Consider the following 13,721-nt stretch of genomic DNA (forward strand, 5'->3'; position numbering starts at 1 on the left):
GTTAAGGCCTTTGGGACTCAGAAGAGTCCCAACTACATATGGAATTTACAGAATCGGCCGTAACCGGTCGGTAAATTACATGGAACGACCACCTACATCGGGCCCTAAGTGTGCATGCATTTGATTTCAAAAAAAGTTTTTAAACCTTTTATGTAAAACAATAATACACCTACATTCATGGGGAACAGACTTAAAATGCCCTAATAAACATGAAAACGTTTTTTTAAGGAACTTGCACCTTTTTTTCAATAACTTTTACCATGGCTATGTAACTCAATCAAAATGAAAATTTGCCAGGCACACATGGGGGCGTATTTACAAGGGCCTTGCACTACGAGGAAAGTGACTTCATATGACCAGACACACATGGGGACGTATTTACAAGGCCCTTGAACCCGGGGGAAGTGACTTGAAATTGCTAAGCACACATAGGAGAGTATCTACAATGCCCGTGCAACACTTATGCATCATTTTTTACATGTACACCGTAACATTAACAACACAATTGCATCATATATCTGTTCCGCAAAAGCGACGCATTGCAGGAGTCACATCATTTTACCATCAAAAACAATTTCACCGATTCTGTAAATGTAGATTTACCTACATGTGGCCCTGGATTTAGGCACCTACATACCTTTTCGCCATTTACAGGTCGGAAACGACCGAAATCGGCCGTAACCGGTCGGTAAATGGCCTAAACGACCACCTACATCGGGCCCTAAGTGTGCATGCATTTGATTTCAAACAAAGTTTTAAAACATTTTATGTAAAACAATAATACACCTAGGACCAGATGTAGGTAAATCACATTTACCGATTTTGAAATACCGAATATTACCGAATTTTACCGATTCGGTATTTCAAAATCGGTAAATGGGATGTAAGTACCAACATCTGATTTATTACCGATTCCTTAAAAATTCGGTATTTACCGATTCGGTAAATACTGAATCGGTATTTCCTATTGAATCCTATGGGCCTTGAAGCCCATAGGATTCAATTCAAATACCGATTCAGTATTTACCGAATCGGTAAATACTGAATTTGTCAAGGGTGCAGGGGGTATCACTTTGACACCATCTAGCACCCCCAAAACGGGCATGTGTGCAATGTGGCACACAGACATGCCCTAAGGACACGTCTATCTGTCACATGGCATATGTGTACATGCACAGATGTGCATGTACACAGGAATCAGTATTTTACCATGGATTTGTATTCCATGGTAAAATACCGATTCTGAAAGCCATGTGCCAATGGAAAATTGGCTACCCACATCTCAATCTTGCATTTTCGGTAAAATTACCGAATCGGTAAAATTACCGATTCGGTAAAATTACCGAAAACGCAACATTTAAGGGCAAAGTAATTAATTTTACACATGGGGGCGTATTTACAAGGGCCTTACACTACAAGGAAAATGACTTCAAATGACCAGACACACATGGGGACGTATTTACAAGGCACATGAACCCGGAGGAAGTGACTTGAAATTGCTAAGCACACATAGGAGAGTATCTACAATGCCCGTGCAACACTTATGCATCATTTTTTACATGTACACCGTAACATTAACAACACAACTACATCATATATCTGTTCCGCAAAAGCGACACATTGCAGGAGTCACATCATTTTACCATCAAAAACAATTTCACCAATACCTTAAGAAACATGGAAGTGGTGAAAAAAGCCAAGCTTGACGTTACGGCAGCCACGAGGTAGCTAGGCTCCGCCACCCCCCCACTGCTCCAAGCATGTCTGTCCCACCGCCCGCCACGCCCATTAACGGTAACATGAAATAGATACAAATCAGCAGATACCTACCCCCATTCCGGAAACTCCCGAAGTGCAACAGGACCACGGTTACGCCCATCCGGAAGATGAGGCCTCGACACGTGCAGGGCGGGGCCCGGCTAATCGCCATCAGCCGTGGGGTGGATGGCCCAAAATGTACTGGTCTCCCGATTCCCTTCTTCTGCCGCCTTGCAGGCCATGGGGGGGGGATGTCTTGCCTCTGCCTCCGACCCCCCCCTCTTATCGCCTGGTCCGGACATCACGGATATCAACGCCAGGTGTCAGCGTGGGGTGCGTTGGGAGGGAGAGTCGGCGCGAACGAGCCTCTCCCACCCCCCCAGGTGGGGGCCCCTCAGCTGCACCCCCAGCGCTCCACTCACCCGACAAGGGTTCCTCCACTCTTGCGATGCAGCGGCGCTGTACTCACCCGACAAAAGGTCTCGTCCACTATTGCGAGGCAATGATGCTCCGCTCACCCAGCGGGGGCCTCGTTCACTGTTGCGGTGCAACGACGCTTCTAGTTTCCTGCGTCCAGAAACCTTCTCCTCAACTTTGAAGATTCTATAAGAGCCACGGGGGCCCCCAACCCCGATGGGGAATGACTGCCATGATCACCCACGGAACGACCACGACGTAGCCGCGGGATGTCGGCGCGCTCATGCCGGCGCCGGCCTCAGTCTTGAAATCACCAAAATCCTGCAAGACTACCAACTTGATCAGTTCCGGTGGGACACCAGTATGACCCGGTAGGAGAGATTGTTGCCTCCCACCCCACTTTGACTGATGGTTCATGTCGGCAGTCCCCTCTGCTACCCTTCAATGAAAACGTTTGGACTGCCGAAAGAGGTCCCGGTCCAACCACGAGTTGGTGGAGACATTTTGACTATACTTGGACCTTCCTGACCTCACCCAAAATGGCGCCGGTACAAATGAAACTCTCAACTCCTTTTTGTGCCCCGATTGCTCAGCCTTGATATCATGAGATATGTATGCAGTTTTAAGCACATGAATTGATATGGGATAAGACTGATTACATGTTCGAACAATGAATTGATATTAAGTTCTAATGCATCATTGATTACTGTATTTATTATTGAAGGTTCGAATTGTCGAAACTTTTGGTACTTGCTCACAATGAATTATCGATATGATTTTGTTGCACTTGTCGCACTTTTTACTATGAAATCAATGACCACTGACTCTCTGTTATGTTTTCCACAAAGAAACCCCCCCCCCCATTTACAGTTCCAGCCTGCTCCGTGGCCGGCCCACGGGGTTGTAAGCCCGTATTTGGGCACCAACATTTTTATTAAAGGTTTTTGAAAAAGCAAACATAGTTGTAACGCGTAGATTGGTAAGTTTCGAAGAAATGGCCACTGTTTCCGATTTTATTTTTTGTTAAAAAAAAAGCAGGTGAAATGAAGCAGCTCAATTAGTTAAGGGTTAAAAACTATAGTATGCAGAAACATTGAAAATATGAATGGTCCAGGTTTGTTGTGTGTTTTTCATTTTTCTACAGCATAAAGCAATCGATAAAGATCCTGGTATTTAGCCTCTACTTTATATGCTACCTGTATCAGGGAAGTTGTTTTAAATGCCCCTAAGCCACCCTGAACGAATGTAACCTGGCCCCCCTAGTACGAACGAAAACGACCCCGTACCACTGTAGGTTATCTCTCTTCCTCAAAAATGACAAAAATTACTTTCTAGAACGTTTTGGACATTGATGATTTTCATATGATCTATTTATTAAAGTAATGCTCATCTCTCCGCATGAAATTAATTTTCCACATGCTACACAAGTCAATCTCATCTGCCTAAAGTTCTTTTACAGATTTGGGACCATTTCCCTTGCCTCTGACTCACTTATTGCTAAGTCATTGGTGGATGTTTTTGCCGGTCGGGGATTATCCACCAAATCTCGAAGTTGTGCTTTAGAATAATTAAAAGGGTGCCACCTCTCCATGTGCCAATGCATGATATGATTACCATAGCTATATTTTTTTTCGGTCACTCTCGAGAGTTTTTTTTTGGCAGATGAGGCAGGTAACGAACCTGGCATTAACTTTCTTTTCATGAGAAGGAAAAGAAAAAAATTGCCAGATAAAATTCACTTTCACATGGGACGTTCTTGGCATTTCTTTCAGAAACTTTTACATCACTGTGTCATTTCTTTGTCTATCCTGCTTAAAGCAATGTCATGTAAATAGTTGTTTAAAAAGTTTTTTTTAACGTGTTTACTTTGTTGGAGCGTTGTATATATTTATAAGTTATTAAAGTGTTATAATCCTACAACTTTGTTGGAGTGCTATATATTTTTAATGTGACACATAATTGTGAAGGCTTTGATGTACAAAAAGGCATCCCTAGAATATTCCGCTTCAGGCTCGGACCCACACACCCTCACAGTGAGAATCCCCTCCCCAAGCACAATACAGGATGGTTATCAGATAGTAGGAACGCGTGTGGTGTGACGGATCTCATCAGGTGGGGGCCTTGATCTACTGTAACTCCTTTGAACAGGGGTGATTCTCTACAGCTGGAGCCATAAACTACATCTGCAGGGCTAAGTGATAGCCTGAGACCGGCCTGCACAATCAGACACAGAGGAAGAGGAGTGTCAGAGGGTGCGGTAGTGAATAGGGTGAAAGGGAGGTGTCGGGCGGGCACAGGGTGTGATTCTCAGGGAAGAGCAGCGCAGATGGGGGGAGGTTTATGGCCCATGCACGAGAGAGAGAGCGGGGGTGACCAGTGCGTGGGGGAGATGCTTGCAAGGGTGGGGAGCCATGCTGAGGATCGGCGGCGTGCAGAGAGTGGGTCTGGTCAAGGCATCTAAAATGGCTGCCGTGCTCAACAAAAGTGTGGCATTGCAAAAAAGGCAAGATGGCGCAGACAATGTTTATCAATAAGGATTAATTTATAACAATTATTTTTAACAAAATATTTACTCGCAGTGACAAAATGGCGGTCAACAGTTCCTGATTTCCATCGAATCGAACGTTAACAGACGTCACGCAGCAAAAAAAAAGAAAAAAGCTCACGCACAGCCGCTGGAAGACATGTATCAACATATATGAGCCTCCTCAGCCACCCTCAGAAAACATAAGGGGTCAGGATACGTCTCCCGTACCCCCTTATACCTAGTAATTTAATTAAATCGAAACACAAAATGGCAAATTCCCGTTTCGCTACCAGTTTGCGGCCCGGTTCGCGAACCGAGAAGCGCTTCTACCGCGAAAAATCAAATTTTAATTATTTGCCCCACGGGACCCTTTAATAACCCCAACATCATTCCTAGGGGGTCAAGAGGAGTCTACCTTGCCCCCTTTCATTAAATTCCCCCTTCGTTTTTCTCCTCCTCTTGTCTCTCGATCCTACCGAGAGACAAGATGGCGGCCGCACCGGACTGTTTAGAATGTTGACAGACACCGGAGAGCCAATCAGCTTCGCTACGCAAAGCTCCGTAACGCGAAAAGTACGCGATCTGGTGCGCTATCTAGGACGCTGTCACAGATATATCTGTTTTTTTAAACGTTAATTTCTCGAAATCCACTGGAGCACATATATTGAGACCCAGCAAAGGCACATCGGGCTAACAGTCCCTATAATTTTGCCAAGTTTTGTGTAAATCCATTCAGCCGTTCGAGCTAAAAGTGAGGCCAAAGGCCCTATGGAAAAATGAATGGGAAAAACGTGTTTTGGGACCCCCCCTTTTTCTCGGCCCTCCTTTAACGGAACCCCACCAAATTTTCAGGGGCTGCTCAGAAACACATTGTGCAATTTTCCAGAATATTTCAGCCGATTCCGTCCACAAACGCCAAAGTTATTAGACATAGAATTTTCAAAAGTTCCATAGAGAAAAAATCCTAACTATATATACCTACTGGCGACCGCCAGTAGGTAATATATATATATATATATATATATATATATATATATATATATATATATATATATATATATATATATATATATATATATATATATATATATATATATATATACACACATATATATAGATATATCTATCTCTATATATCCATATATCCATATATATATATATATATCTATATCTATATATATATATATATATATATATATATATATATATATATATATATATATATATATATATATGGATATATAGAGATAGATAGATAGATAGATAGATAGATAGATAGATAGATAGATAGATAGATAGATAGATAGATAGATAGATAGATAGATAGATAGATAGATAGATAGATAGATAGATAGATAGATAGATAGATAGATAGATAGATAGATAGATAGATAGATAGATAGATAGATAGATAGATAGATAGATAGGTAATGTATGCATTTTTATTACATTTTGAAAAACATGAAGCTTGTGGAACAGCTGAAGCTGTCTCTAGGCCAATCTAAAAAATGAATTTGCCAAACCTTTCCTGGAATGTTATTTCACCGATATTGAACATCAATGATAAATATCCATGTAAAAACTAAAAATTATCAGTCTAATCAGGAATATATAATGTTCAACATTTAGCTGTTTTTGTCTTGCTGACACTTTTTTTGGATAATAAACTATTCTGTCTCTTTAATTTCAGATGGTCCTAAGATCCCTTCATGAATGACTTTATCGCCAGCCAAATGGAAAGAGAAAATCAAACTGAAGCAAACACGTTTGTTATTGTGGGTTTGGTGGGTGTGCCACAGCTGCAAGCTTTTTCTTTTGCTACTTTGCTGGTGGCTTATCTGATTACTTTAATTGGAAATCTTCTTATCATTGCAATTGTTTATTCAAATACACATTTGCATACACCTATGTACTTCTTCCTCACAAATTTGTCATTCCTTGACATCAACTGTACAACAATTATTTTACCTAAGTTGCTGGCAAATTTCTTTCAGGAAAAAAATGTACTTTCCCTCACAGAATGCCTGCTGCAGATTTATTTTTTATCAGCCACTTTGTCTACAGAACTCATTCTCCTTGCAGTCATGGCTTATGATCGGTATGTAGCAGTCTGCAATCCCTTACGTTATATGACCATCATGAGCAAAGCTGTCTGCATTCAGCTGGCTGTGGGAACCTGGATGATTGGCCTTACTGACCCAATAATGCATACTGTGCTGCTGTCAGGCCTATCCTTCTGTTCGTCTCACACAATAAACCACTTCTTCTGTGATGTGACAGCCCTCATGACGCTTTCTTGCAGCAGCACTAGATTTATAGAAATATCAACCTACATCCTTGGTTCTATTATAGTTGTCTTGCCCTTTTTATTAGTGGTAGTATCTTATGCCAACATCTTCAGGGCCATCCTTAAAATAAAATCAATACAGGGGAGGAGGAAGGCCTTCTCCACATGCACCTCCCACCTCACTGTGGTTATTCTATTCTGTGGGTCTCTGAGTTCTGCATATATACCACCAAAATCAACTTTTTCCATGAATGAAATCAAACTATTGTCTTTATCATATACTGTGCTTACTCCATTCTGTAACCCATTTATATATACTCTGAAAAATAAAGACTTTAAAAATGCCCTCCGGAAAGCAGAGTCAACAATGTAGGAAACTATTCTTAAATTCATTTGTCACTTGGTTGTGTTACAGAGCAGATCAACAGAACTAAATGTAAAGTTTCAGCCACAGTTCTATGAATTGAAATGCTGAATTATGGACCATGCTAAGGAGTGCGTGTTAGGTACATCAAAGTGGTGGAGTGCAATAAAGACGGGAAAAATGTGCACAAACCTGCATGGAAAAAATAAACAAAAAAACACAAAAAAATAGACTATATTCTTTGGATGGACAGGGTCCCAATTGGTAATGGACCAGAACATATTTGTGGTATACCCCAAACTTAAGCTTGGTCGAGTTAATGCATGCCAATGTCTATTGACCGTCCAGGATAATCACAAAAATGTGGGCTTCAGTCAGACCCAACCACAGTCTGCAAACTGTCCTCATTGCTACCACAGATGATTTCTGCATGACTTTGTACAGAGGAGACATGGTGATCCTAATTCTCCTACACCAATCTGCAGCATGTTCTCCCACCCATCCTCATCCAATGCCTATACAAAATTGGAATCCAAGGAACCAAACTCCAATATATCAGCTTCTTCCGAGCTGGAAGAACCCAGTCAGTCAGTATGGCATTGTATATCTCGGATGCCCATGACCTAATCTGTTTAGTTTTGCAAGGATCCTCGATTAGACCAACCCTTTTCAATGTATACATGATCCTTCTAGCAAGCATTATCTACTCTCACAACATCAATGCCCTCTCCTATGCTGATGACATGCAACTTATTCCCTCCCTCACAAACAAAACACCTGGTACCTGGATCAAGTTCAATGCATACATGACTAAATCGCGTACTGGATAAAGACTAGCTGACCTCGACGAAAGCAAAATTGTGATCCTCAGGAAGAGAACTTCACCCTGGAACTCCACCTCCACCAAAAACCTCAGGATTGTCATTAACAGCAAACTTGACATGAACCCCCAAGTCAACTCTGTAATTGAACCTAACCCATTTAAAGTATCCAAAGGTAGTTTCTCGTAACAGACACCCCCAATGGTGCTCCCCAATCAATAATTGGAAGGGAGAGGGCAACTCTGTAGTGTAGGTATCAGGTTGTTCTTTTATTATCTCAGAGCTGTATTGCATGACCGTGGCCCAATAATACAAGGTGATATTGGGAAAGGCCCAGCCTCCTCGGTCTTTTGATAAACATTGTTGTCTGACTGCCCTCCTGGGTTGTGAGTATGCCCAAATAAATTGTGTATATATTTGTTGGAATTTCATAAGATTGATTTTGCTAAATTTTAGAGGTATTGTGCGGAAATAATATAAAAGCTTGGGAAAATAAGTCATTTTTATGACATTACATCTGCCAACTAAAGTGAGATGCAGGTTATTTATTTGCTTCAGTGCTTTCCTGGTTTGTGTGGCAAGCGGGAGTAGGTTGTTGGAAACAACCTCATCCAGGTTAGAAGAGATAAGAACTCCTAAATATTTGGCTTTAGGTACCACCCCATGGTCGGCCCAATAGATTTGGATATTTGGTATTATCTGGGTCTTGTTTTTATTAAGACCGTAGCCAGAAAGCTTCCCAAATTTGCTTGCCTCCATTTCGAGGCCAGCTATGGCTCTTAAGGGATCTGGTGAGGCAATGGCCAGATCTTCTGCATAGGCTAGAATTTTGGTACTGCAGCCTTGGTAGCTAACCGGTTAGATACTATGGTTGCTTTCGATCTGTTTAATAAAAGGGTCCAAGTACAGGGCAAACAGCAGAGGAGAGCATGGGCAGCCCTGCCTGGTGCCTCCAGTTGCTCGGTTAATTGTCCATTTATAGAGACACACGCAGAAGTTTTTAGATAGAGCGCTTGCACAGCCTGCATAAGATTTGGCCCAAAACCCATCCTCTTCATGACGGCCCACAGGTATCTCCAGGAGACCCGGTCAAAGGCCTTTTTGGCATCCAGTGGTGTTAAGGACATCGGGTCTCCTGCTGCCTGTGCTGCATCAAATAGGGTAATAGCTCTCCTAACATGCTCTTTTGTGCCTTTTTTGGGATAAACCCATGCTGCCACACTGATGCGAGGGATTCCACCACTGAGGAGATTCGGCTTGCGAATATTTTAGAAAAGTTCTTGGAATCACAGTTGATGACCGTTATTGGCCTATATGAACTCATATCAAGTGGGGATTTATCTTTTTTGGGGAAAATTGCTATCCTGGCATTAGACCAAGAGGATAGGGGCGCGGCCCCACTAAAGATGGATATAACTAACTATGTTAATGTTTGTTGGAGTTGAGGTGCAAAGACCTTATAAAATTCCTCGGGGATGCCATCCAACCCAGCGGCTTTCCCATCAGGAAGGGAATTAAGGGATAAATGTATCTATTCCCAGTTAGGGATTAGGTCTAATACATCGCTGGTGTCGGCGGAGAGTGTTTGAAGATTGATCTCATTCAGATATCTAGAGATGTCATTCTCAATTATATCAGCCGGGTCTGTATTCTCCTCAGTGTATAATTTTACATAAAAATCCTGAAAGCCCTTACGTATCAGGTCGAAATCTTTGGTCTCTTCTCCTGATTGGAGTTTAATTGTATGTATCTCGTAGCTCGAGACCTGCTGACGGGTCCTAACCGCCAAGTGGTGCCCTATGCGATCCCTGCATTCATAATTTTCATGCCGTGTACCTGCCCATTTTACAGCGGATTTTTACGAAAAAATCGCTCCTATTCTAGCTCTGGCCAGGACAACCTCGTCTTGAATACCCACGGTGTTTAATCCTGCAAGGATAGCTTGGGTTAGTTTAGTTTCCGTAATCTTGAGCTTCTCCTGAAAATCGCTTATCAGAAGCCTCTCCTTTTTGTTTTTCACCACTGAAAAAACACAGAGTCTCACCCCTGATGCCAGCTTTAAGTGTGTCCCAGACAATCGCTAAGGAAGCTGACCCCCTGTTTATTTCTAGGAAATCCTGTATCCAACCCCACATATGTGTCTGATATGTTAAATCCTGTAGTAAAGCTTTCTCAAAGCTCCAGGTGGATGGTGTTCTAGGTTTTCCCAACCCCTTGATGTTAAGAATAAGAGGGTTGTGGTCAGACATGAAGCGCGGGGCTATCTCAATAGCGCTGTTGTTAATAATAGAGGACGATATAAAGAAATAGTCTAGTCTGACAAGGGTGTGGTGAGGGCTAGAATAGAAAGTGTAGCAGGAGAGGGAAGGATTCAGAAAAGCCCAAGCATCTTTTAGTCCATGCGTCTCAGCTAGATTAATCAAGGCCTGAAAAACCAGGGGCTTTCTGCCCTTGTATTTCCAGCTGTTATCGATTGCCCATTTACTGGGCAGACATAGATTGAGGTCGTCAGAAAGAATTATGGGAGTGGGCCAGTGGGCTAGTTCCCCTGATACAAAGTTGATAACTCCAGGATCATCCATATTACTGCGATAGATTGAGCATAATGTAAAGGGGGAACTACCAGGAAGAAGACTATAGGTTATAGCCAATCTACCTAGAGGGTCCGCTTTGACCCGAGGAGTATTAAGAAGGAGCCTTTTTTCAGCCAGGATGCCCAACCCCCTAGTTTTAGAACCTTGAGAAGTTGCCCCCAAAACTTTGAACCCTAAGGAGTCAAGCAGGTATTTCTGGGAGCCTTCAATTCGTGTTTCCTGCAGGCAATAGATGTCACCCCTCAACATTCTGAGACCCTGAGACACACTTTGCCTTTTGGAGCGATCATTAAGCCCACAAATGTTTACACAAACGATTCTTAATGTGTCTATGTTATCCATTTAAAAAAAAGAATTTGCAGTTGCCATTTGGTGCCGTAAGAAAAAATACAATCTACTTGTATGTACAACAAATTGTATCTACAACAAATTGCTGTGCCCATTTTTCCAATAAAAGTGTGTGTGCCCCCCTCCCCCCTCCCTCCCACCCCTTCTTTGAGCAATCAGGTAAACCCTGAATGATGGCAATCTGCATGAGCCCCGGCCGTCATCCACGCCGGAATGAGAGAGGAAAAGGAAAAAAAGAGAAAGGAAAAGACAAAAAAAAATTCCCTAGGTAAATTCCTACTCTAAATGGCCAGAAGTCCGAAAAAAGAAAAAAAAACCTTCTCATAGTTTAATGTGTATAGGCTAACAAGGTAAGAGAAGGACAGAGAGAAGATCAGATGATAGTGACAGAGGTGTCAGTGCGTGTTAAAGAAAAAGAAGAAAAAGACAAAAAATAGTCTGTAATAGTCTATTTAGGCATCCTGGGGCGGGTTGCTACAACTTAGTTCATCTGTTACTTCTTTTGGACTTCAACTCGTCCAGGTATTCCCCAGCTTTTACTTCAGAGAGGAATATTTTGGTTGATCCATTGGAGATGACCTTAAGTCTAGCGGGATTCATGAGATACACGTCCGCCCCTTGTTGCTGAAAAGGTAAAATTAATTGTCTTAGGCGCCATCTGCGCTCCACTGTTTGATGACAGAAATCTGGTTTAGCAAAGAAAGTTATTCCATTGGCACCTTTTTAGGTTGAGTTATTTATGACTCGGAACCTATTATTACTGAACGAAAATCTCTGAAACCAACCGGATTTCGTACAATGCATGTTGTGCACTCAACCATGAAGCTTCCCCAGGTGCGCGCTTGGCCTCACAAAGGCTTGAAAGCTTGAAGGCAATCTGCTTCCCCGCCCCCCTGGTGTTTATGGCTTTTCTCATTCTCTAATGCGTTTTTCCCCTCTCACCCTTCCTTTGATGGCCGCCGCGCGTGGCCTGTGCCGGGCGCCTCTCTGTCCTTCACAACCCCTCTCTGTCGTGGAATCTCAAATTTGGGGACTACATCTTCAAAACAAGCATGTTCATGTTGACACTTGCAATTAGAATCCGTTCTTTCTTTCCTTTTATCCTTTCATTCCTTCTTTTCTTTCCTTCCTTTCTTTCCTTCCTTTCCATCCTTCCTTGCCTTCCTTTTATTTCTTCCATTCCTTCCTTCCTTTCTTCCCTCCCTTTCATTCCTTTCTTTCTTTCCTTCCTCCCTTCTTTCTTCTTTCTTTCGTTCTTTCTTTCTTTCTTCCCTTCCCTTTCACATTATCACTGAGCACCACCACAGCATCACTCAGCACCACCACAGCACCACTCAGCACCACCACAATACCACTCAGCACCACTACAGCATCACTCAGCTCCGCCCCAGCATCACTCAGCGCCACTCCAGCATCACTCAGCACCACCACATCATCACTCAGCGCTACCCCAGGATCACTCAACGCTACCCCAGCCTCACTCAGCACCAGCACAGCACCACTCAGCACCACCACAGCACCACTCAGCACCACCCCAGCATCACTCAGCGCCACCACAGCACCACTCAGTACCACCACGACACCACTCAGCACCACCACAGCATCACTAAGCGCCACCCCAGCATCACTCAGCACCACCACAGCACCACTCAGCACCATCACAGCACCACTCAGCACCACCACAGCATCACTAAGCACCACCCCAGAATCCCTCAGCACTACCACAGCACAACTCAGCGCCACCCCAGCATCAATCAGCACCACCACAGCACCACTCAGCCTCACCACATAATCACTCAGCGCTACCCAAGCATCACTCAGCGCCACCCCAGCATCACTCAGCGCCACCACAGCACCACTCAGCACCACCAGAGCACCACTCAGCACCACCACAGCATCATTCACTGCCACCCCAGCATCACTCAGCACCACCACAGCACCACTCAGCACCACCATAGCACCACTCAGCATCACCACATCATCACTCAGCGCTACCCCAGCATCACTCAGCACCACCACATTATCACTCAGCTCCACCACATTATCACTCAGCACTACCACAGCACCACTCAGCACCACCACAGGATCATTCAGCGCCACACCAGCATCACTCAGCACCACCACAGCACCACCCAGCACCACAACAGCACCACTCAGCACCTCTACAGCATCACTCAGCGCCACCCCAGCATCACTCAGTACCACCACAGCACCACTCAGCGCCACCCCAGCATCACTCAGCACCACCACAGCACCACTCAGCATCACCACATCATCACTCAGAGCTACCCCAGCATCACTCAGCACCACAACATTATCACTCAGCTCCACCACATTATCACTCAGCACCACCACAGCACCACTCAGCACCACCACAGTATCACTCAGCACCACCACAGCATCACTCAGCACCACCACAGCATCACTCAGCGTCACCCCAGCATCACTCAGCAGCACCCCAGCATCACTCAGCACCACCCCATCATCACTCAGCACCACCACATTATCACTAAGCATCACCACAGCACCACTCAGCACCACCACAGCATCACTCAGCACCACCACAGCATCACTCAGCCCCACCACTTATCACTCAGCATCACCC

This window comes from Lissotriton vulgaris, chromosome 7, assembly GCF_964263255.1.
Source record: "Lissotriton vulgaris chromosome 7, aLisVul1.2, whole genome shotgun sequence".
In the NCBI taxonomy this organism is placed as follows: domain Eukaryota; kingdom Metazoa; phylum Chordata; class Amphibia; order Caudata; family Salamandridae; genus Lissotriton; species Lissotriton vulgaris.